Source organism: Ochotona princeps, chromosome 12 (genome assembly GCF_030435755.1).
Source record: "Ochotona princeps isolate mOchPri1 chromosome 12, mOchPri1.hap1, whole genome shotgun sequence".
Classification (NCBI taxonomy): domain Eukaryota; kingdom Metazoa; phylum Chordata; class Mammalia; order Lagomorpha; family Ochotonidae; genus Ochotona; species Ochotona princeps.
This window is the reverse complement of record NC_080843.1, coordinates 36,121,564-36,136,367: the sequence shown is the minus strand read 5'-3', so window position 1 is coordinate 36,136,367 and position 14,804 is coordinate 36,121,564.

The window sequence follows — 14,804 nt, the reverse complement described above, 5'->3', positions numbered from 1 at the left end:
AGATTTTGGTGACTGTTTATCATTCCTGTGCTGTGTTAAATAGAATAGCATCCCATTTGCTCAATTATCTTTGCATAATTACATGTTTTGCATGCATTCATTTCCTAGATAATTGAAAATTAACCTTTTAAGGATTAAAACCTCTATAAAACTTTTTGGTAAAATATTTTCACTTTATAATCCTTTAAAACAAAGTCCATTGAATACTGTTTAGCATATTCTTAACAATCAAGACTCATCTTGAGAATGCCATGTATTATGCTGCAGAGCAGAGATTTTTCTTCAGGCATGATGGTCAGGGTGACTTATCTTGTTCAAGAAAAGTAATTCTCAATTGTTTTATTTGAGGTCTGCTGTCTGCTTTTATTTTGTCAAATTATACTGTTATATTTCCTATTATGACTATGTTCTCCCTCTGTATTACTCACTATAATTTTATGTGGAATGAGAAAACAGATGATTAAATTCATAAGATGCAGAAAATAAGAATATAGATAAATGGTTCTGGAGAATTCTCTAAGGACACTTCATGAGCTTTCAGGGGAGTTATGGTGTGGAATTTATTTCCCACCTTTTATGAGTAACAAGGCATAGTTTACATTTTCTACATTGAATTCCTAATATCTTTTTAATCCGTTGCTTTTTGTCCCCATCAGAGATCAGGATTCCTCTTATTTGATTATCAGAAACTTGGGTAACAATGTTCTTTTGATTGTCCATTCCCAGTTTTTTGGTATCTCTTCTCTTTTTCTGCTCTTGTGTGATGTGTCATTCACAGTCCTCATCTTACCACACTCCCTTGGGAATCCATTAGAGGGAGAGATTGCTCAAGTCTTTTGGGTTCAGTATTGCAAAGGAGGATGACCAGGACAAAGACAGTCCTGACAGGGAAATAGAGCTCAACGTGCTGAGGGGTGGAGCAAGCTGAGGAAAGGCAGTGAATAACATAGTCCAATACATAATATCAATGGGAAGCTGATCCAGACAGAAACAAAAGCTCAAGTTGGAGTCAGCTTCCAGGCTGAGGCACCAAATGTTAGAGTTCAGGAGGCAGCTGTGCATCTGGCAAAAATAAGCATGCAAGGCAAACATTCGCTGTTTGAAAAGTGGCCTTCAGAAGTGATCCAAGGTAGAACCTGTCTAAGTTAAACTCCAGAGCACAATGGCTGGCTTGGACATCTCCTGCCTCTCCCCCCCCCCCACCCCCTCGCTGAGTTACTCTGGGTTTTACTCTTATTTATCCCTGTGTCAGGAGCAAAGTAGTTATGAATCAGGGTTGGCATTGTGGCTAATGGGTTAAGTCGTGTCTTGCAAGGTTGGCATCCCAGATCAGAAAGAGCTGCTCTACTTCTGATGCAGTTTCCTTGGTCATTGCCTGGGAAAGTACTCGTGTTGTAGACTAGGATGGAGTTCCTGGCTTTAACCTTGACTATTGCGACCATTTGGGAAGTGAACCAATTGATGCAAGGTCTCTGTTTCTCTGTGTTACTCACCTTTTTTTCTCTATCATTCTGAGACTATCAATTAATATAAAAAGAATCGATCAATATAAAAATGGCGATTTGTCTATTTAGACAATAAGGACAGAGATAGTGAAAAGCAAGCAGTAGTTTTTTAAAAACTGCATTCATTTTAGAAGCTGGAACTGTGTTGTAATGGATTAAGCTTCCACCTGCAAAGCTGGCACACCATACGTGTATTTATTTCATTCTGGCTGCTGCCCTTCCAATTCAGCTTCCGGCTAACATGACTGGAAAAGCAGCAGAAGATGGACCTTGTGATGGAGCCTGCATCCAAGCAGGAGAGCCAGAAGAAACCCATGGCTTTTGTCTGGCCCAGCCTTGGCTGCTGTGGCTATTTGGGGAGTCAACCAGCAGATGATATATCTTTTTCTCTCTATTTCTTCCTTTCTCTGTGTCACTCTGCCTTTTTTGTTTGTTTGTTTAAGATTTACTTATTTTTATTGGAAGTCAGAAATACAGAGAGGAAGAGAGATCGAGAGGAAAATCTTCTGTCCGCTGATTCATTCACCAAGTGGCTGCAATGGTCAAAGCTGAGCTGATCTGAAGCCAGGAGCATCTTCCAGGTCTCCTGTGCTGGTGCAGGGTCCCAAGGCATTGAGCCATCCTCTACTGCTTTCCCAGGCCACAAGCAGGGAACTGGAAGGGAAACAGGTCTGCCAGGACACAAACCGGCACCCATATAGGATCCCAGCATCTTCAAGGTGAGGACTTTAACCACTAGGCTACCATGCTGGGCCTATCACTCTGCCTTTTAATAACCTGAATCTTAAAAAGGAAATTATTATTTTGGCAATATTGAGAGTCAGAAACACACACACCAAGTGACCAAGTCAGTGTATGTGTGTGTGCATGCAGGGGAGACAGAGTGATACACAGAGATCTTCCATTTCATGGTTTATTCTTGAAATGCCTACAGTGCTGGGCTGGACTGAAGCCAAGAACTGGGAACTCCTTCTGGATCTTTAGTGTGCATAACAGAGGTTCAGGCAGTTGAGTCATTGTTATTTGATGCCTCCTAGTGTATACATTACTAGGAAGCTGGATCTGAAGTGCAAGAGTCAGCAATTGAGCCAGTTACTCTGATAAGGGGATATTTGAGTTTTAAGTAGATTTTAACTGCTAAGCCGAACATTCACCCTGATACTAAATATTTAATTTCTTAGAAAAAGTCTTATGAAATGTGTAATGTTAACTACTACCTAAATACTGATGGCTCTCAAATCTCAAGTCTTAAAAATTGCATAATGTTAACTACTATCTAAATATTGATGGCTTGCAAATTTTTGCTATTATGAACAGTGCTGCAATAAACATGGAAATGCAAATATCTATTTCATGTGCTATCTCTATTTCCTTTGGATATATTCCCAGAAATAGAATAGATAGGTCACAAGTTAGATCTTTTTTGAGGAATCTCCATATTATTTTCTTTTTTGAAATGTTACAAAATGAAAATCTATTTTAGAATATGTAGCAAAATTGTAATAGGATAAGCATTGCAAAATGCTCTTTATTTTCTTAAAGGATAAGTTGTACCTATATCTATATATCAAGGAAATGAGCATATGAAAATGTCTTGCACAAAATTTTTGAACTCATGTGGGTATAACATTGTTGCTATGAGTAAATGTTTAAGCTGGTATTATTTTTTAAATATTTATTTACTTGAAAGGCAAAGTTAGAGAGGGATACACACAGACACACACACACACACACACACACACACAGCGAGAGAAAGAGAGGGAGAGAAAGAGAGAGAGAGGAGAAAGAAATTCCATTAGCTGGTTTAATTTCCAAAATGGTCACAACACTTGGACTGAGCTAAGCCAAAACCAGAAGCCGAGAACTTTATCTGGGTCTCCAGTGTGGGTGCAGAGATCCAGATTTGGGGCATCTACTGCTGCTTTTCTATGATCACTAGCAACAAGAATGAATGGAAGTGGAACAGCCAGGACTCAAACCAGTGCCCATATGGGATGCTGACATTGAAGACATTGACTTAATCCATTACACCGCCTTGCCAGCCCAATACTATTTTTCTTATCTGTCAGCTATAAATATTGACATACACCAGTTAGACAAAGTTTTAGATTCCTGTGGAGATGTTACACTAGAATATGAATTTCAGTAAAATTTAGATAATCTTACTAGATAATCCGTTAATCCTACCCTAATGGTGCTTGTTTTCAGTAAAATAGCCAGAAATCAGTTCTGCAATTCCAAAAGGAAAAAAAAACCCACCTTAATGTTTTACCCTCTTTTGATAAGGACTTTATCATTAGTCATTTATGAAACACCTCAATAAGATAAATCAGTGTTTAGACTGTGGATTTTTTTTTCTGGAGTAGTAAATATCCTTTCAACAATGAACTAAGATTTCTGAAATAAGCTTGACAATTTTATCTGACTCGGAAACCATAAATAAACGGTATATAATTTGTTTTGCTGAAATGTATGGTTCTTTGTTGTATGGATTAGCTAATTTGCAACTGCTAAAAGTGAATGGGTGTGATTTCAATATAAAATGAAGTACGTTATCTCTTGGCAGGCTAATATTTTATGGCCATCATGTATTACCTTGTTCACAGCTGAGGAGAAAGCCTAGGAAGACCTTAAGGAAACTCCTCAAAATCCTACATAAGTGACTGTTTTCCCTTTAAGAATGTTTTCTGGTTTAGTGGCTTCAATAAATGGGATCATTTTTACACTGTGATGCTGAGTGAGCTGCAAATGCAGAAAACATTTCTTACATTTGAAAAAATTAATTAATGGAGAAATATATTTCTGGAATTTTAATTTTGATGTAATTTACCTTTTTTAATTTTCGTTTTTCATGATACAGTTCCTCAGGCTCAGGGATTTCACCTTCTACCCCCCCTCCTCCTTATATAACAGTATAGTCCTTCAGCAATACTCACAAGTCCATCATTGACCTATTTTAGAAATGAATTCTGCAAGGATTACTTTCTCAAATATGGAGCAGAAACACATGAGTATGAAAATGTTTAATGAGGGACTGAGGATGATTTTAAGTGGGAATCTCAAAAGTTTAATAAGGCTAGTAGGTTCATTATGATTGTCACTGTTTTTCTGTTTGTCTTTAAATTATCCTATTGATTTTAGTTGCTCTGCAACATGCCTGATTGTTACTTTATGTTTTAACCTGACTGGGTTGAATGGATACCATGGTAGCTGATGGAGCATTGTTTTGATTTGTATGTGAGGATGTTTCTAGAAGCTGTGGGCATTTTAATTAATGAATAGAGTAAAACTGATGCCTCTTCCCAGTGTGGGAAGTCATCAGCCTCTCCACTGAATGCCCTTATATTACAAAAGGGCAGACAAAGGGTGAATTTGCACTTTTTTTAGGTAAGACGTGTACTTTCCTTACTCTTTCCCTCCAATATTAACAGTTACGGTTCTTGGACTTTCAGACTGGGATAAGATTACACCATTGGCTTCTGTGGTTCTCTAGCTTGTGTTAGACTTCATGGCCTGCATAGTTACATGAGCCAATTCCTATGAAAAATATTGGTAGATAATATGGATAAGTGAAAGAGATAGCTAGCTAGCTAGCTAGATAATACTATGTTGATTCAGTGTCTCTAGAAGAGTAACACTAACTAGTGTAGCACATTTTCTGTAGAGTAGAAATGCCTGAACTTTACCTCTGTGGGCTTGGCTCAGCCTTGCTTAATAAGAGACAGAGAATTTTAGCGGCAGTGTATTTCTACTGATTCATCCTACAGGCTGTTGTGCAGATAGTATGAGATTATGTGTATGAAAGTGCTTTATAAATCTTAAATCATTTTATTTCCTTGTTAGGTGATATCTCAAGAATAAGACCTCCTCTAAACCCTTTTTATTATTTAATTCAGCCAACCTTTATGAATTCTACTTCTGTATAAAGCACTGTATTAAGTGCTGAGAACAAAATGCTTGTTGCTATGATGGAGCATACAGTCCCTTGGGATAGATGGAGTTAAGTAAGATCATTACAGAAATGTGTGCTAATTAAAAGGTATAGAGCTAATGAACAAGTGATATGGATATACATAATAAAACATAATGATCTTGACTAATGCTTTAAAGGAGGCACTACTGATGAAGGGCAAGTTGAACTGTATTCACATGAAAAAGAGTTAATTGTGTGTATGTGTATGCAAGGGTTCATTGTATGTGTGTATGTGTACACATAAGTACATGCATGTATGCCTGCTTGTGTGCCTACACATAAAAGTCTCAGTGTCAACAGGGGCACAACCCTATTCTAGATGGTGAAGCTGTATGTGTGGAGGTCCTATGGCAAAAATGATGACAGATGCTTGAGGATTTAAGGGAAGGCCAGTGTGTCAGTTGTCCCAGAAAGGAGAGTATATGCTAGAGACCGACCGTGGTAATGCCTTATCATTTATGACAATTATATTGGACTCAAACCCCACAATGATAGAACTCAGAAGAGCTCTATGTAAGGCAATCAGATTTGTGTTCTGAAAAAACTCTTGCTACTGAGAACAGCAAAGTTATAGAGAGGTAAAAGGGGTTTTGGCGTATAGTTAGAAGTGTGTTATAAGTGTTCAGGCAGATTTCTTTTTCTTTTTTTTGGTAATATCATGCAATGGGTGTAATGTTAAAAGTGGAAATAGAAGTAGGAACTTAAAAGATGAAATCAGCTATATGTTCTACATTGGATATAAGGTGGCAGAAGATGACAATAAAGATTGTGTCTATGCTTCTGCCTTTATGAATTGGATGGCGGTGCTTTCACTGAGAAGAGTTCTGAGTTTAGGGTAAAGGTTATGAATTTGATCTTGGACAAGGAAGGCTGAACTTCAAGCAACCATTAGGAACTAGACAGAAAAAGATTAACCAACAAGGGAAATTTAAACAAATATTTAAACAGAAATAAGAATAACATGTGATATAACTGAAGCTAAGCAATATTGTTTCAAGCATTCTCTTATTTCTTGCTCTGTGTTCTTCTTTCTTCCCCCCAATTTCCCTGCATGTTTCTATCCTGATGAGAGAACTTTCAATGTGAAAATTAGTGATTATAATAAGGGGAAATGGTGAGAGAATTTATAATGTTGGTTTCTTGTATCTGTGAATAAAAATTGGCAGTGCTATAAGCTGTGTGTGCTCAACATTGATGTGGCTTCTAACATTTATAGGGATTCTACATTTTAACACTGTGAGAGTCATGCTTAATAAGAAGGATTACTGATAAATAGAATTGTTCTTTCAAGTGCTTTATCTATACTAGGTCCATATTTCTAGCTTTTTGCCTCTGTGAATGATATTATATTCCTAGATTAGTTATAAGTTGTTTTGATATTTTATAGCTTAAATATTGTCTTGTAAGGTTAACTGCTATTAACAGTCCTAGCCTCAGGGGAGTGAAACATCGGATGGAAGATATTCCTCTCTGTCTCTCCTCCTCTCTGTATATCCGGCTTTCCAATAACAATAAAAAAAAATCTTAAAAAAAAAAACAGTCCTAGCCTCAGAAATACAAAGAGAACAATAATTAATTCAAAAAACAAGGAAGAAAAAACTGGCTATTCCTTTCTTTACATCTGGAAGTAGTCATATCACTGTGCCTGATGTTTATGGCTTCATTCTTAAACTGTCCATCCATGTTATCCATGCTCTCTTTTCCTCCGCCAGCATCTTAGCTTGTTATAACTTTTTACCTGGTAGAGTATTCTAAAGCTTCATTGTTGAGGGTGCATTAATGATCCCTGAAGTATTGATGCACTGGAGTGTCTCTATAACTTTTACTGTTCTTCTCTCCATTGCATAGAGTCCACACAATATTCCCTTAAGTACCATGATTATTTAATCTCTACACAGTAATTTCCTTGTTAAGACAATTTGGTGGTATGAAGAATCAAATATGTTCACATAGCAGTTTTAACTTCTAGTTAAAAGAAATTCTGTTTTCTGGTGGGCCCATTCCTTCCTTAGGAACCAACACAACTAAAATGGCCCACTATAAAGATACTGGGAAACAGGAAACAGAAATCTTGCATGTAACAGGTTATTAAAGATAATAATGAAGGCAGTTACTTCCACTTCCATCATCTGATTTGAAGAAGCTGATCTTTATGGTGTTTCAGAGCTTGTGCCACACCTTTGAGGTCATTACTAATGATGGACACTATGAAGCATTTCCCCACAATTGCTGTGGAATAAACTACTTGCATCCACAGCTGCTGGGAGTGCTATGACTCCTGCCAAGGGAGTCATTAGCTTTTAGCTCCTTTTTAGGGATTTTTTGAGCTTAAACACAGCTACTTCTCCAAAGCTCACTTTCCCCTCTCAGCGCCTACTGCATTCTGTGACTGGTTAACATGGACTCAGCTTTGGGAATCTAATCTTCAGAATTGTCTAAAGGTTTACCCAAAGTTTCTATTGACTAGCATTGCCCAGTGTAATTTGGGACAGAAAATATAGTTATGTCTGTAGACTTTTGTCTGTCTGTCTACAAGCATGGTTTCGAAGACTGTTAATATTGTCAAATTGCTGAATAGCCAACTAGTTGAGAATATAGCTCACAAAATCACCTGACAGGCCATGTAACTGAATTTTTACCTTATTTGGTTTTAAATATTTGTTTTATTCTTGTTTGCAAAAGCAGAATTACAGAGAGGGGAGAGAGATCTTCCATCCACACTGATTCAGCCCCGAAATGGCTGCAAGAGCCAAAATTGGGCCATTCTGAATCCAGGAGCAAGGAGCTTTACTGGGTCTCCCATGTGGGTGCAGAGACCCTAGGACTTAGGCCCTCAGTCCCCTGCTTTCCTAGGCCATTAGCAGACAGCTGGATAGGAAGTGGAGCTGTGGGACTCAAATTGATGCCAATATGGGATGCTGGTGCTGGAGGGGAAGCTTAATCTGTTACACTATGGTACTGGCTCCTGTAAGTGAGTTTTTTAGTTTAAGACTTATTTATTTATTTATTTATTTATTTACTATTGGAGAATCAGATATACAGACAAGAGGAGAGACAGAGAGGAAGGTCTTCCATCCGTTGATTCACTCCCCATGTGGCAGCAACAGCTGGAACTGAGTCGGTCTGAAGCCAAGAGACTCTTCCGGGTTTCCCATGCTGGTGCAGGGTCCCAAGGCTTTGACCTGTCCTCAACTGCTTTCCCATGTCACAAGCTGAAAGATGGATGGGAAGTGGAGCACTGAAGACACAAACTAATGCCCATGTGAGATGCTGGTGCTTGCAGGTGGAGGATTAGCCAACTGAGCCACTGTGCTCCGTTAATAGACTCTTTCTTACCTTCCAGATTTGATGCTCTTAATTATACTTAACCAAATCATGGTTAAGTTAAATTCACATAGTTAGTATTTACATATAGATTTAATGCTATTATGAATTTCAGAGAGACAAGTACTTAACAAGGACACATGCATAATTCAGGTGAGTGGGTAGGAAAGCTTGCAGAGGCAGGGAGTAGTGTTTTGTGTGGAGAAATAAGAGCTTACTGAATCTCTTCTTTCTGTTTGAAATTGGAGATATGGTCTGATAGAGAAAGAAATCTCGGTGTTTCCAACTTTTGGTTTGTATTCTGAAAGGCTGATTTGTAGTTGTTGTTTCCATTTGCTGGGACATGTTTTTTTTTCCCCACTCCGAATTGTCTATATTAGAAATTACTTTGTTTCTTCAGTTTAACTCTGCTCAATAGTAAATTCTTCCTCTGGCTAGTGATTTTTTTTCTTAAGGTGTTTTTACTTTCATTGGAAAATCAGATTTACAGAGAAAAGGAGAGACAGAAAGATCATCCATCTGCTGATATACTCCCCAAGTGGTCTCAATGGCCAGAGCTGAGCCAATCTGAAGCCAGGAGCCAGGAGTGTCTTCCAGGTCTTCCATGCAGGTGCATGGTCATAAGGCTTTGGGCCGTCCTCTACTGCTTTCCCAGGCTACAAGCAGAGAGCTGAAAGGGAAGTGGAGCTGACAGGATCCAAACTGGTGCTCATACGGATCCTGGCACATGTTAGGTGAGGACTTAAGCCACCAGGCTACCAGGCTGGGCCCCAGGTGGCTTTCATTAAAAATAATTTGATTTATTTATAACATCCACATTGAAGGTTGTGACCTAGTGTTTTATTCACGTTTTAAAATGATAGCTTAGGTGCTAGTTATTTCTAACCAGAACATTTTCTCTGGATTACCCATCACTTTGAAGGAGTTCCAATTATTTCTTTAGAGCCATTCAACCTTCTTGGAATTTCTAGTCAGAAAACCAAGGCCTGAAGTAAAGGCTAACATCTTTAAAACATTTAAAAAAAATGTTTATTTTGTTTTATTGCAAAGTCAGATATACAGAGAGGAGGAGAGACAGAGAAGAAGGTCTTCTGTCCCATTATTCACTCTTGAAGTAGCTGTAATGGCCAGAGCTATGCTGATCCGGAGCCAGGAACTTCCTCCAGGTCTCCCACACAGTTGCAGGGTCCCAAGGCTTTGGGCTGCCTCGACTGCTTTCCCAGGCCACAAGCAGGGAGCTGGATGGGAAATGGGACTACCGGGATTAGAACTGGTGCCCATATGGGATTGTGGCATGTTCAAGGCGAGGAGCTAGAAGAGCTCCTGGCTCCCGACTTTGGATTGGCTCAGCTCCAGCCCTTGGGGCCACTTGGGGAGTGAACCATCAGACGGAAGATCTTCCCCTCTGTATCCTCTCTTTGTATCTGCCTTTCCAATAAAAATAAGTTAAAAAAGAGAGAGAGACTGCACAGATCAGAAGCACATTAAGAGCTTCAGAATGTCATGAAAAATATGTGTGCAGTATGATAAAGATGCCTTTGTTGAATTGCCTTGAGAACTCTTAGACTCACATTGTTTTCCCTTTGTCCCTATCTCTGTTCCCTACTACAGATGCATAATTTCTACATTTGTATGCATTCTTTCTTTTTGTTGTTTTTAAAATGTCTTAAATTGGAATGGCAACTATTTACAGAGAGAAAGACAGAAAGATCTTCCATCTGCTCGTTTACTTTCTGAATAGTTGCAACGACCAGAGCTGAATCGATGTGAAGTCAGGAGCCAGCCAGGAGTCTCATCCGGGGCTCTCATATGAGTGCAGGGCCAAAGACTTTGGGCTATATTCCAATGCTTTCTTAGGCTATAAGCAGGGAGCTTGATGGGAAGTGGAGCAGCTGGAACATCTTCAGTGCCCATATGGGATGCTGGCAGTAAGAGGTGAAGGATTAGCCGACTGAGCCATCGCATAGGGCTGCATTGTAGGTTTTATATGCCGTAACTTCTATACCACTTATGTAAATACTCTTCTAGATTTTACATTATTCTGTCACTCAAATTCAGCAGTTTTTGATGAATAACAGCCACTTTGAACATTCCTTGTTTCTGATTGGTCCTCACATGCTTAGTAAATATGTGTTTGTGTGTGCATATCCATCCTAGCTCCTGTGTGTGTATACTATGCATATAAACAAAGGAAGAAAAAAAGATACCAAAGCTTTTGATGAGCAATAGATTTGCAAGAAAGATGATTCAGTCTTTAATTTTTGTGAAAATTTGTCTTCTTTGGAATTTGTTTTGAGCAGGATTCCTTTTATGGTGAGGAAGAGACGATTGAATTTACCAAAGGAATGCTATTTTTTTTCTTCTCCGAAAGGGGTGTTTTATGTTCTAAAACAGTGAAGTAGATACATTAAAAGGATGTTTTTACTTTTTCTTCTTTTTCAATGTAACATCCTGGTGACAATTTGTCATCTGTGGATGCAGTTGTACTTGAGAGTAGCTGTGGCACAACGGTTCTTCTCACATTGTGCAACAGGGACATCTGGATAGTTTATCAAGTTTTTTTATGCTGTTGCTTATTCCTATCAGTTCCTAGAGGGTGAAATATTTATATTAATTATCTGGGAAATGATTTAAGAATATATATGTACCTTTTCATTGCTTCTCTAAAGTGATATGTAAATTTTGTCTTTCATTTTTCTCTTGCCTTAGAACAAGGCAATTATGTTGTTACTTTGTTACTGGAATTACCAAAATTAATATTCATTTCACTTGTAATTTAATAAATCATAAAAATGGACTATATGCTGGGTCTAGTATTATGATTTCCTTCAGGGGTGTGTGATTTCAGTATAAAATCTTCCCTCCTACAATGGCGTTCTATCAATCAAGCATCAATGAATGTGTATCAGGAGGCATTTCTAGAGAAGTGACAGGTTGAACTTTTCATAAATTTTGATTTTATGAGATTTAAACACGAGTTAAAGGAATTTGCTGCAGTCTTAAGCTTGGAGCAATGTAGAAGAATCCATTGCTTGTGGCTTAAGGCTGAATGGGCTAAGGCTCCCCATAAAATATCACCAGATTTTGAATAGTTTCATCAATTATCTATCATTGTTGGAAATTTCTTTTCTTAATCTTTTGTAATGATTTAAGTAACATGGTTCATTATATACATCCTAAATTGTTTTACTACTTTTCAAACTAGTAGTCTAATATTCACTGACCTCAAGTAAAACAAGTGATATTTTGGAAATTTGTCATAGCCCTTGAATACCATGTTATTAAAATTTTTGTTTAGTGCTGTGTGATAAGGGAATACCTGTATTACCAAGTAGACTTTTTTCCATATCTGTCCTATTTAATTCTGTGTACTTGATCTCTTTGTATGTGTAGCATAGAATATGTCCATTTATGTTAAGTGAGGGAGTAGAGGGAGGGAGAAAGAAAAAGAGAGGCAGAGAGAGAGAGAGAGAAAGGCAAAAAGAGAGACAGAGAGATGAATAAATAAGGAGGGAGAGAAAGATCTTCCAGTTGCTGGTTCAATCCCTGCAGGTCTGCAGCAGCACAGCTAGGCTAGGCTAAAGTCAGGAGACAGAGTTCCCTTTGGGTCTCCCATGTGGATGACGGATACTCAAAAATTTCAACCTCACTGCTTACCTCAAAGAGTACTCATCACCATGAAACTATATTGGACATGGAGATGAGACTGGGCCTTAGGTACACTGGTCTGTGCTGTGGGAGTCCAAAGTGGCAGCCCAATTTGCCATACCATAGTACTTCCCTTTGTCCCCGTTACATTTTTAAGAGATACAATTGTCTAAAGTACTTTTGGTGTCAGTTGTATTCTCCGTTTGAGAGTACTGAAGCTTTTTGAACTTGATAACAATTTCAACCAAAACCAAGTTGTTCATACAGCCTGAGATCCTTCCTGTATGAAATGAAGTTTAACCAACCTCTCTTTGTTCTGCTAGTAGTTCTGGAACAAAGACACCTGAATTCCATCAATGGTATATTTATCCATACCTAGGAAATGAATTTGATATGTTTTGCTTCCAGAAAGTAGAAGAAGTACTTTGGTGAACCAGAGCATGAAAATACACAACTCAATGCAACATCTGTTTAGCTGGGTTTCTGTACAAGTCCAAAAGGAATTTATATTTGTTTCTAACCTCCATTTGTCTCAAGACCTTAATAATTTTCACAAGGTATGTAGTAGCAATTTTAACCAGTTTGTTTTTGGAGGGATACAAAATCTTTCAGAAGCTGAAAGTGAGAAGTAGACTCAAGATATGAGCTGTTCCAGATTTTTAGCTAAATAGAATGCCTGGCATCAACTCCATTGGCTTAAGCTGGGCTTCTGTTGTGGGAAATAAAAAGGCAATCAGAAGATATTGAATGGAAGTCTCATTTTTGGATATACCAGATCTCTGGAACTCTGCTGTAGCAACCTGAGAGTCTGACCAAATTATAAGTTGAAGGAGACAAGATGTAATTATGTCTCTGCGGGCTTGTGTGCCGGTTAAGTTAGGAAAATATAGCTTTTTAAAAGTGAACCTTCCTACGAAGCAGGCTTTTAGAAATTCTCACTCTAGCAAATTGCAACAGAATGATGTTCTTGTGAAAAATGACATCATTGTTTTTTTCCCTCTTTATAAAGAATTTTTTTTATTCTGCAGTTGGCTAGCACACAGAAGCCTTTCAGTTAGTGTCCATTTTCATATGTCTTTAAAACATTAAGCAGTATCTTTATCACAAGGTTATAAATTGTGGGAGGGCATTTAAATTGAGTGACTTGCTGACAATGTGTTAATACATGTTGGTATCCAAAAGCTGTAAAATAATGTAAAGCCCTATTTTAGGACATAGAAATATGAAAGAGTGAAATGCCGCATAGCATGTACTAATTATAGTGGTCAATCTAACCAGACAACTCCAGAGTTGCAAGCACTGGTTCTCGATAGGAAAGCACAGAACCTGATTCTGGCTGTTGCTCTTGAATATGACATACCACAGTGATGTGGAGGTGGGATATTAGAGATTTCTTTGAGGAATATTCAGTCATAAGGAAGTCCAACAAGAGCTATTAATCTTCAGAAATGCCATTAAAGATAGTATGTAATTCAACCTTGCTTTGTGCTAGTGGATAGCGAGCACAATGCGAATACCTTACAATCTGCATGAGTAAATGAAAAAGGGAGGAAAAAAGATATAAAGAGAAAAATTCGATATGTGTACAATGGTTTTTAAAAAACGAGAGTTAAAAAAATAAAGGAAGATGATAAAAGACCTTATATTCACAGTTAAGTCTTGTGCTTACCTTTGCCCTTTACAGACACAGAAGTGTTTTGGCTTTTTTTTTCTTTAAAAAATTATTTTTATTGGAAAGTCAGATTTACAGAGAGAAGGAGAGATAGAAAGATCTTCCATTCTCCAGCTCACTCCCCAGGTGGCCACAATGGCCGGAGCCAGGAGCTTCCCCTGGGTCTCCCGTGTGGGTGCAAGGTCCCAATGCTTTGGGCCGTCTCCACTACCCTCCCAGGACACAAGCAGGGAACTAGAAGGAAGGTGGAGCAGCCAGGATATGAATTGGCCTCTCTATAGGATCCCGGTGAATGTGAAATGAGGACTTTAGCTGCTAGCCTACTGCGTAGGGCCCTGTGTTTTGGATCTCGAACATCAAAAACTAATAAGGCATGTGAAGCCAACTAGAAAGGTATGATGACCTGGTTCATCACGTTATCCTGACTAGTTCACCATTGTGGAACCCTAAGCAGGTTTTATAAGGCAGTGAAAAAATTAACTTGAACGTGATGTGAGGATTCCAGAAACCATCACTGTGGGCATGAAAATAGTTAAATAGATGGAATTGAAAATTATTGTCAGTCATTTACAATGTCAATGTGTAAATATGAAACATATAAGAAAGGAAATATTTCCTGGCAGAGCTGATAAATTTATGTACATATTTACCTGCCTGTTTTTTTTTAAATAATTTCACAGAA